Consider the following 11844-nt stretch of genomic DNA (forward strand, 5'->3'; position numbering starts at 1 on the left):
AAATAATTATCTTATAATAAGATAATAATTAAACTCTCCCAAATATTAACTCAAGCATGATTAATATTTATTTTAACTAATATAAAGTTTTTCAAATAAAAAATAATTAGTTAATTAATTCATTCATAATTAATCAATTGCCCCCAATTATCACATAATTATATCGTCTTTACCACATAAAATTAATTCCTTTGCAATTTTGTCATTTTTCTCAATTAATCTTCCTTGTGACATCCTCACCATTAGTAGTCTAGGACAGAGGCGACCCGGAGACCATAGACCTATAATATAAAGCTCAAATAAACAAAGTATTAATTCAACTATTTAATTCAATATTCTTATTTATTAATTCCATGGTTGGTCTACTATAAATATGGAATTGCACTCTAAGTATTTATAAAATTAATGATTAGTTGTTGAAAATATCATTTTATTAAGATTAAATGTTAAAATAAATTAAGTTTAAATTAATATTTTCGTGAACTTATATGACATATTTTTATATTAAAAATATTTTATTTTAATTTAATTTATGTTACTTTGTAGGAAATAAATTGTATTGTGGCACAAGAAAAAAATAAATAAATAAATAAAATTGAAGAAATGTAAAAAAAATGACATTTTTGGAGATAAAGTAACCCAATCTTAAATGTCATCAATATTCATCCACATTGCCTCTCCCTAAATGTCATCCCTAAAAGCATTTTTTCTTGTAGTGTCACGTGTTTGTAGTGGATCTACCCAATTTGGACCCACGTCTAGTCTAGATAAGCTTCCCCTTAAACCATAGTCACTATCATCAAGGTAATTCAAGCATTTGGCGTGATTCAAATTTTGTTTATTTTTTTATTATTTCAAAATTCTTGAAGTTATATATATATATATATATATCGATTGACACATTTGTTTTTTTAGACAATGACAATGTTTTTGAAAGTCACGTTCTATTGGGAAAAAAAACCCACATAATTTCGAAACGAACATACAAAAAATTGCACCGCCAATTCAAGGAATTATACTGTACTGTTTCCCTGAAACAAAGCAATTTTACTACTGGAATTGCGATGCCAAGTTTCTCAACTTTCTGTCAAAAATGGTACTGAAACATCTTCAGTCAATGTGTAATTTCCACATCTCATAACAACAATGGGGTACAAGTCATTGAATGACCATTATATAAAATAAAATAAAAGTATTTTGACCATTTTATTGAAGCATGCATTCTTGTGCTTCAGAAAATCTTTACTTGCTAAGGAAAATTTGGGTATTTATGTATAGTGTAGGTTCATATATTCAATAAAATATCATATTTTATCAATATTATAAAATAATGCTACTATTTGTTTGGTTTATAAAAATATCATTTTCATTTTTTAGCATCCATATCTCTTCTCTCTCTCGGGTCACCCTTTGATTATTTGGAGAGTCATGACAGCCACCACAAAACCATAATCACCACCAAATTTCTTTGAAAAAACATCTCAAACTTTGGCATCCCCCTTTTTTTTTTCTCTATTTCTTCTTCTCTCTTAAAGTATTCATAGAGACTAAAATAAAATGTCCCATGATAGTATTTTATGATATAAAACTTAAATTCACTAAAAGTTCAATTAAGACACTAATTTATGCATTTCGAATAGATTTGTGCATGATTTTTTGGTTTTATTTGCAATTTTTAGATCTAAAACGTAAAAATTTCCAGAAAACTAGATATACCTCGATGCCGAGCTCGATGGGCCCTTAAAAATCATATCATCTGCCTTAACACACCTCGATGCCACCTCGACACAACTCGATGCAACTCAATACAATTCATAGAAAGTGCATAACTTTTCATTCGGGTGTCTGTTTGAGGTAGTTTTTTTTTTAATTTTGGTATTTTTGTTGTGATCTACACGTCTGAGATGTGTACACACACATTTGGGAAGTTGAAAGCTTGAAAACATACCCAACTTTGAAAATATAAGGGTATTATTTTGAACTTTTGGGTGTTTTCAAGCTTTCAACTTTCCAAATGTGTGTGTACACACCTTAGATGTGCATATCTCAAAAAATACTCAAATGCAAAAAAAAATCACCTCAAACAAATTGTTATGCATTTTCTATGAGTTGCATCAAGGTGTGTCGAGGCATGTCGAGGTGACATTGAGGTGTGTCGAGACAAATTGTTTTTTCATGAAAATGATGATTTTTAAGGGCCCATCGAGTTGGGCATCGAGGTACATTGAGGTGTATCGATGTATATCAAGTTTTCTGTAAATTTTTACGTTTCAAATCTAAAAAAAATGTGAAAAAAATTGCAAAAAAAAAAACAAACAAATCATGTACAGATCTATTCGAAATGCATAAATTAGTGTCTTAATTGAACTTTTAGTGGGTTTAAGTTTTATATCATCAAAATTTTAAATCCTAAAATTGGCAAATTTTATACAAATATATTTTTATTTAAAACATAATTTTAAATTACTTTTATTGTGATTTTCAAAATTAATATCTTGAATTAATTTGTAAGGTTTGCAAATAATTCCTTATTTAGTTTGATATTCTCACAATATGTTTATAAAATGAATTTGTGTCTTAGTTTTATAAAGAAAATATTATGTGCTTTTTCAAATTCATTTCTGGAATATTTGTTGTTTACCTAAAAATGGCTCCTCATGATGTGGCAAGAATTTATTACACGTGGTTGGCACGTGGCAGCGTCAAAATGAAGGAATGCTATTCGACAATCGACCAGGAGCTCCTTGCATCATCCGATCTCGTGATTAGATGCGACCAATCTGGTCGCATGCTTCAGTTTATTTCCTTTAAAGATATGTAATCTTGTAATGACTACATTTATTATTTTCTCTTTATTGCCTTGATACGATGATACAAAGGATAATTAAGGCACATTGGCCCATGTAACCCCCTTGAGCCTGTAAATATGAATGAGAAGGCTCAAGGAAGGGACTTTTGAACCTTGGATCTGAATACTCATATAAAGAGCATAGTGTGATTATCCACTGAAAAGTTGTAATTTTTCTAAGGCTGGTGTACGCCCTGAATATCCGCAAGTACTTTGTCGAGCTAGAAAAGGGTTGTAACCAATCTACCACGTGTCCACCGTTCATCCGAAGCTGTTTGTTACGGTCCCCTAAACAAATAGCTTAAGCTGATGGATCATTTAGCTGCTCATCACTTGGAGCCATTGTGTCGATATAGTAGAAGCCACGAGCTAGCGCCACATTAAGCTCGTGGTGCATCAGAGGCCTGACATACCCCCTGAATCTTTATAAAGTCAACCACGTACTATAAACCTGCATATACCAGACATCACGTGTCTGTTTTATTCCTGAATTCCCGGATACGCAATATAAACATGCGTGATCAGACATCCCACACCTGATTTGGGCCATGCGGCCCATTACCCATCTTTACCTATTGATTAGACCACACTTCACTGTAAGGTTTAGATATTAATCATCGATGTCACGTAAATGACATGATGGATGAAGAGATCACGGGATGACCCCAATACCTACTCAGAGATCAACCTCCTATAAATACCAAAACCCTGGATAGTGCAAGGGTTTGGATTCTTCTTGTAATGAAAATACTCTGTGAGAAATAGTAAGGATAGATCAATAATATTGACTAGTGGACTAGGGGGATTTTAACCTCTGAACCACGTAAAAAAGGAGTGACCATCTTCCTCTGCAATTAGTTTCCACATTCTCGATTATTATCATTTTCTGATTACGGTTTATCATCCAGCACTAATCCATCCTATTTATTCATATAATTCACTGTTGGCGAAAAACCGCGTCAACAGTTTGGTGCTTTCATTGAGAGGGTTTAGATTAGTGCTATCACGAAAACTTGATCATGGTGGTCACTCGTTCGAGGCATGGTAACGAGGCGGATCAACATGATGGGCAGGAGGCTCACCATACTGCTTTATCCAATGAGCCAGACCCAGAGGTCCAGCAGCGATTGGGAAAGCAGCCGATGAACCATGGTGACACTGGGAGTTCAGCGCCCCTACCTCCAAATCCGAACCTAGGTTACCTGACGGCGATAGAAATGGAAAACATGTTGTTAAGGAGTCATCTAGCCAAAGCAAATAAACAAATCGAGGAAGTCTTGGCCCGACTGCCCCTTCTTGCAACCGACGTTAACGTCGGAAAGAGAGAAAGCAGGACTCACAAGTCCCGCAGGGATAGTCGACCCAGGCCTAGTCGGTCGATTAGAACCTCAACCCCGAGTTCTGCACCCATGTCGCACCATAACCAGGAAACTATGTTTGATGAGTTTCCCAGGGCCCTCCAGCAGGCCAGCTGGTCAGTCAGAACTTTAACTCCAAGTTTGGTTCCACCGTCGAGCGCACCCAGGAGAGCTCGTGGCAACTCATGGAGGAGGTCTGGGGAAAGCTCGCGTAGACAACCTGCTCCAACCAGCCCTCCCGTGCCGCGGTCAAATCTTCGGGCACAGGAAGCTGGAGGCAGTGGGATAGAGAGACCGCGAGCTAATTTGAGCCGACCAGACGGGACTAGGATTGCTTCACCAGTTATGCATCCCCCTTTGCCGATAAGATATCCATCCCCTCCTCGTCCTGCTTGAGACATTCGTGCATACAGGAACAGCAGGAGGAATCCTCCTCCCGCCATTCCTGCTCATCGCCCGCAAGCACACGGGACTGTCCCGGATCCTCTCCCTCGGCAGCAGGCTCTGAGCTTTTCCAATGGGAGCTATTGGACCGAAAGCCACCGAAGTGGCAGATCTGGTGGAGACCTACGAAATCATCTAAATTTGACGCAAAGCCTTCGGGCCCCCTCGAGGACCAACCTTCGAGATCACCTGAACTCGCAGAGGGGAGAGCCGTCTAGAAACGAAAGTCGTGCTCGCCGAGAGGATGGTCCTTCCGAAATACGCGACAGCAGGAATGCCCCACCAAACCAAGCTCATGCTTGGAGGGACAATAACCTGCCTAACGCGGACAACGGGACGGGAGTTGTTGAACAATCCCAGAACAACCCAGGGGTGAAAGACCAAACCCTCAAAAGGCTAGCTTAAATGGAGGAACTAGTGAAGAGGCTCCTGTCCAAGAAGGGAAAAGATGAATTCGACTCGGGAGACAAGCTCGAGCTTTTTGCCCCCAACATTGCAGCAACGGCATACCCGCCGGGTTTCAAAATGCCCCATCTATCCAAATTCGATGGAGACGAAGATCCGTCGGATAACTTCGAATGTGCAACACCCTGATGATGGACCATAATATCGGGCCCGTGCTGAGATGCCTAATATTCCCTTCGACCCTGATCGGGCCAGCTAGGCAATGGTTCAAGCAGTGTAAGAAACAGTCGATCAACTCGTGGAAGAATTTCTCTGCTGACTTCAAGAGGGCATTCTGAGCCTTTTAAGCAGTTCGCGTCAAAGCAGATACCTTGGCGAACGTAAATCAATAACCTGGGGAACCCTTAAAAGCTTATCTGAGCAGGTTTGCCAACGTTGCTGCCCAAGCTAGGGACTCGGATGAAAGTTCCAGACTCATGGCTATGAGAACAAGAATCCTTGTTAGGAGCGGGATGTGGAAAGAAATCCAAAGGAAAGGTATCAGCACTGTGGATGAATTCTTGAACAAGGCCCAGGAATGGATAAATTTGGAAGAAGTGAGAGCATCGGTTGCAGGAACCAGCCAAGTCCCTGATCAGCCCATTGGAGCGGAAACGAACGTCATGAATATGACTAAAACCGTTTCCCAGAATAACCAAGGGGTGGAGGCAAGAGAAAGGGAAATGGCGAGGGCGGCCAGCACGGTCCAAAGAAGAGCAAGCCCGTGGAAAAATTCAAACCGGTCTATGCGGTTTATACCGATCTCACAAACACTAGGGAGCACATTTTCCTAGTGATTTCTACCCGCCTTCCCTAGAAAAGGCCAGAGCCTTTGAAAAATCAGAAGGCTAAGAGAGACCCTTCAAAATTCTGTCGATTCCACAACGACATCGGTCACAACACCGATGATTGCAGGCATCTGAAGGATGAGATTGAGACACTCATCCGGGCCGGACCCTTGGCTCAGTATGCCCGGAATCGAGTCACTCCGAATCAGCCTGCCAGGCAAAACGTTCAATCAGCTCCAAAAGCCCCAGCGAATCCAACCAGAACCCACGTAGGGCAAAACCTCCCTCCTCCAATAATAAGAGGAGAGATAACCACCATTTATGGGGGGTCCCCATCTGGCAGGCTCGAGCAGAGGTGCTCAGAAAAGATACATCAACGAATTAAAGTCTCATAACGGAATCGAATTTATCCCAGAGAAACCCATACCCAAACAACAATGATTGGAGAGACAGCCAATCAGTTTCACCAAAGAAGATGCCAGTCATGTCCAGTTCCCACATAACGATCCTCTAGTTGTAACTGCCCAGCTCGCCAATCGGAGACTCAGGAGGGTGCTAGTTGATAATGGGAGTTCAGTGAACTTGTTGTTTCGGTCCACGTTAGAAAAAATGGGGTTGTCGGTGACCGAACTAAAGGCCACTTCCATCATGCTGTATGGGTTCTCTGGCGAAGGGTCGACAGCGATAGGTACGATTGAATTAGTAATAACCTTGGGAGAGGGACCCCGAACTTTCTCCAAACTCCGCGAGTTTGTGGTCATCGACTGTCCCACCACGTACAATGCAATTTTGGGTCGGCCCACGTTGATGGCATTTGGAGCCATAACTTCTATCCGTCACCTCACAGTCAAATTCCCCTCCTCTATGGGGATATGTACGGTTTAAGGTGATCAGCTCGCTGCTAGGGAATGCTATAGCATTTCCATGAAGGGAAAATCACAACCCGGGCCGCAGACGATGACCATTCAGGGCGGAAGCGAGGAACCTCAGGAAACGAGAACTAGCTCTAGGATAAGGGAACATCAGTCGGGCAACGACATAAGTACCACCCTGAGTGACGATATCGACCCTAGAGTTGGCGAAGATAGGTCTGAGCTCCAGGCTATTGAAGAGCTCAAAGAAGTAAATATCGATCCTAAAGACCCTTCGAGGATCGTTAGGCTCAGGAAAAACCTTGGTGATGAGAGAAAAGCAGAGCTGCTAAAATTCCTGCAAGAAAACCTAGACATTTTCGCCTGGTCTCATGAAGGCATGGTGGGGATCAGCCCGAGCATCATCATGCATACCCTTAGCTTGGACAAAAGCATGCCTGCGAAGTCGCAGAAACAAAGGCGTCTGGGCACGACCCGAGCTGCGGCCCTTGAAGAGGAAGTTGCTCGACTTTTAAAGTGTAGTTTTATCCGCGAGGAAAAATACCCGATCTGGGTCTCCAATCCTGTTCTGGTCCCGAAGCCCAACGAAAAATGGCGGACCTGTATCAAATTTTCTAACCTGAATAAAGCGTGTCCCAAGGATTGCTTCCCCCTACCAAGGATCGACCAGTTGGTGGACGCCATGGCAGGACACGAGCTCATGTCCTTCACGGATGCGTATCTGGTTACAACCAAATCACTATGAATCTTGCGGACCAAGAGCATACCAGCTTCATGACCCCAACCAATGTGTATTGTTACAAAACGCCGGAGCTACATATCAGAGATTGGTCAATAGAATGTTCGTTAATCAGATCAAGAAAAACATGGAAGTGTATGTTGACGACATGTTGGTCAAGTCAAAAACTACCGATGACCATGTCCCCGATCTGAGAGAATGTTTTGAGATCCTAAAGAAGTATGGTATGAGGTTGAATCCCCAAAAATGTAACCTCGGGGTTGCGTCAGGAAAATTTCTGGGTTTCATAGTCAACACTAGAGGAATAGAGGCGAACCCCATCAAAATCAGATCGCTACTCGAAATGCCATCACCCCGGTCGCGAAAAAACGTCCAAAGTCTGACAGGAAATGTGGCAGCCCTTAATCAATTCATTTCCAAATCTACTGACAAATGTTTGCCATTCTATAACTTGCTCCGGGGAAATAAAAAGTTTGAGTGGACCGAAGAGTGTGAGCGTGCCCTCCTCGACCTAAAAGCACATTTAGCCGAGCCACCCGTGTTGTCTAAGCCGACAGCAGGAAAGCCTCTTTTTCTTTACCTAGCTATCACAGAAGATGCGGCTAGCGCCGTGCTGGTCCGGGAAGAAGACCGGTCTCAGAAGCCAATCTATTACATTAGCAAAAGGCTCCTCGGAACTAAATCTCGATATCCGTTGATGGAAAAAATGGCTTTCTGCCTTATCACGACCTCCAGAAAGCTTAGGCCGTATTTCCAGTTCCATTCAATCCACGTCATAATCGATCAACCTTTAAGGCAGGTACTGCAGAAACCTGAGGTATCTGGACGTCTTTTGAAATGGACTATCGAGCTCAGCCAATTTAAGATCCTATACGTACCACGAACTGCGATCAAAAGCCAAGCTCTGGCTGATTTCAAGGCAGAATGCCCTGGATTCCAAGAGGAACCGGTGGAAGAACCTGTGCAGGCCTTGTGGAAAGTCTTTGTGGATGGCTCATCTAATGAGAACGGGTTCAGAGCTGGAATCATTTTGATATCCCCAGAGGGACATCGCTTCCACTCCGCGTTACGATTCGGATTCGAAGCATCCAACAACAAGGCTGAGTACGAAGCTTTATTGGCTGCGCTGAGGGTGGCCAGGGACTGAAGGCCAGGGCCATCCAGTGCTATAGCGTTTCCCAGCTCGTGGTAAACCAGGTATCAGGGGAATACCAGGCGCGGGGAACCAAGATGGCGGCCTACCTGGCCAAGGTAAAGAGGGAGCTATCCGAATTTGAGTACAGCCTAGTCGAACAGATCCCTCGGGAGTAGAACGCCAATGCTGATGCCCTAGCAAAGCTGGCCACCTCCAAGGAAGCCGAGACCTTGAGCCTGATACCAGTGGAGTACTTGGAGAGACCAAGTGTGGTAGAGAATACAGGGGAGATCAAGATGATCGATGTCAGGCCAACCTGGATGACTCCCATAGTCGAAAATCTTACCACAAGGAAGTTACCCGAAGAGCGAAAGGACGCAAGAAAGATACTCTACCAAGCTCTGAGGTATACAGTCATAGACGGAACGTTGTACCGGTGTGGCCTCTCTCTACCTCTTTTGTGGTGTGTTCTGCCAGAGGAGGCTAAAACTATTTTGCAGGAGGTGCATGAAGGCTTTTGTGGAGATCATGCTGGGGGGCAAAGTCTGACCTTGAAGATATTGAGGCAAGGATATTATTGGCCCACTCTATCCAAAGACTCAATTTCTTACGTCCAAAAGTGTGACAAATGCCAGTGGTTCGACACGATCGCCCAAGCTCCACCAGTTGAGCTGAAGATGATCTCGTCCCCATGGCCGTTTGTGGTCTGGGGGATTGACTTAGTTGGAGCCCTACCCATGGGAAAAGGAGGAGTTCGCTATGCGGTAGTGTCTATTGACTACTTCACAAAGTGGGCAGAAGCGGAGCCCCTGGTGACAATAACATCAAAGAGAGTCCTCGATTTTTTGGTTAAGAATATTGTCTACTGGTTCGGACTGCCAAGGAAGATTGGGTTGGACAATGGAACCCAGTTCGATAGCGACCTCTTCATTGAATCTTGCGGAAGGCACGACATAATTAAAAGTTTCTCCTCAGTGGCCTACCCCAGGCTAATGGGCAGGTCGAGGCTATGAACAAGATGCTCAAGGCGAGTCTTAAGAAGAAGCTGGACGAGGCCAAGGGAGTTTGGCCCGAGCACCTCCCGCAAGTTCTATGGGCGTACCGGACCTCGCACCGAACCTCGACGGGGCACACCCCTTTTTCCTTGACTTTCGGGAGTGAGGTCGTCCTTCCTGTCAAAACAAAGATAGCCTCGCATAGGGTCCAGGCCTTCAGCCAAGAGCATAACGACAAATTGCTCAGCGCGTCCCTCGACTTGGTTGATGAAAAGTGAGAGGATTCACAGCTACGCCTCGCGCATTATCAGTAGAAGATCACTCGTTATTTTAATTCAAAGGTTAAAAGGCGTGCTTTTGGATTAGGAGACGTGCTTCGAAGGGTGTTTTTAGCGGGCAAGGACCCCAAAGATGGTTCTTTAGGCCCGAGCTGGGAAGGGCCCTATCAAATCATCGAAATCGTACAAGAAGGTACTTTCAAATTAGCCCGGCTTAATGGAGAAATGGTGCCACGGACCTGGAATGCTGTTCATTTGAGAAAATATTATCAGTGATCAAATCACTCCTTTTTGTAAGGCTTGCGTATAAAAGCCAATTAGTTATATGAAAAAAAAAGAATATATAATGGTTTATGATTTCATTTATGTCTGTATGATTTTTTCTGTGTAATTAGTTCAAGTAACCACGCAAGTCCACTTCCTGGTTACTTGGGGGGCAGATCACCCGACCAGGTTGTAAAACTTAGAAATTGGTTAAATTGATTCAGTGCTTTTTCTAAAAATCACGAGGTGTCAATAAAACTAACCCGAACTAAGTTTTTAAAATTAAATATCCTAGACACGACCAGGTTCTAAAACTTAGAAGTTGGTTAAATTGATTCAATATTTTTTCTAAAAAGCACGAGGTGTCGATAAAAATAACGCGAACTAAGTTTTTAAAATTAAATATCTTGGACACGACCAGGTTCTAAAACTTAGAAGTTGGTTAAATTGATTCAGTGTTTTTTCTAAAAAGCACGAGGTGTCGATAAAACTAACGCGAACTAAGTTTTTTAAATTAAATATCCTGGACACGACCAGGTTCTAAAACTTGGAAGTTGGTTAAATTGATTCAGTGTTTTTTCTATAAAAAAAACGCACGAGGTGTCGATAAAACTAACGCGAACTAAGTTTTTAAAATTAAATATCCTGGACACGACCAGGTTCCAAAACTTAGAAGTGGGCTAGCAATGTTTTGCTTCCTCTAAAGGAAAAACAGTCAATAAAACTAGCACGAACTAAGTCTTTAGCAAACACATCTTAAAATATGAGAAAAAGATCGAAGTAAAACTTGAGATAAATAAAATCAATAAATGGTTTCGAGGAGAAAAACCTCGTGCTGAATATTTACAAACAAATAAACGAGAAGTGCAGATACAAGGAAAAAAATCTCTAGGCTCCCCCAGACCGCTTTGAGGACGTCACCTCCTCAGTCTCCTGCTCGCCCACAGTAGAAGTCTCCCCGGTCTCGGTCGGCGCCTGCAGCTCCTGTTGCAGCCGGGCCTTGAACTTCTCAAGGTAGTGCCGCCATGCATCGAAGGCTATGAAGGAGAAATCGCCATCCTGATTGAAAGCCCAACAATGGTACAGCATACTCTCCATGGAGGAGCTCGATGCTTTCTTCTCCTCCAAAATGGCCACCTCGACCTCTAGCAGTCTGGCCTTGGCCCCCTCGAGCTCGGCCTGAAGGGTTGCCGAGGCAGCCTTCGCCTCCTACTCGCCTTCCTAGGCAGTGGTTAGGGCAGCCTTCGCTGCCTGTTCACTTGCATGGGCCGCCGCCAATGCAGCCCTGGCGCTCTGCTCGTTCTGTTGAGAGGCGACAAGAGCAGCTGAGCCGTGGTCAGCTCAGCCTTGATTTCCTCGTTCCTGGCCTTGGCCCGAGAGATGTTGCGATGTTGAGCCAAGACCACCGACAAAAAGCAAAGAAACAGTTAGACACATACCAGAAAAATAAAATATATATATTAAAAGTGAGGCCGGGGGAAATGCTTACTGTGAGATTCATCCCCATGGAAGACTCCATAACGTTTTTGGGGCTCCTTTCCTCAATCCCCCTCATGTCGGTGGGCTTGGCCTTGTAAAAGTGTGCCACCGAATAGTTCGCCATCTCGTAGACGGTCCCCCGAAAAGTGTCTGGAATCAGCTCCAAATCCTGGGGGTTGACGAGGATGCAAATAGTGGCA

This window comes from Humulus lupulus, chromosome 2 (genome assembly GCF_963169125.1).
Source record: "Humulus lupulus chromosome 2, drHumLupu1.1, whole genome shotgun sequence".
Taxonomy (NCBI): Eukaryota; Viridiplantae; Streptophyta; class Magnoliopsida; order Rosales; family Cannabaceae; genus Humulus; species Humulus lupulus.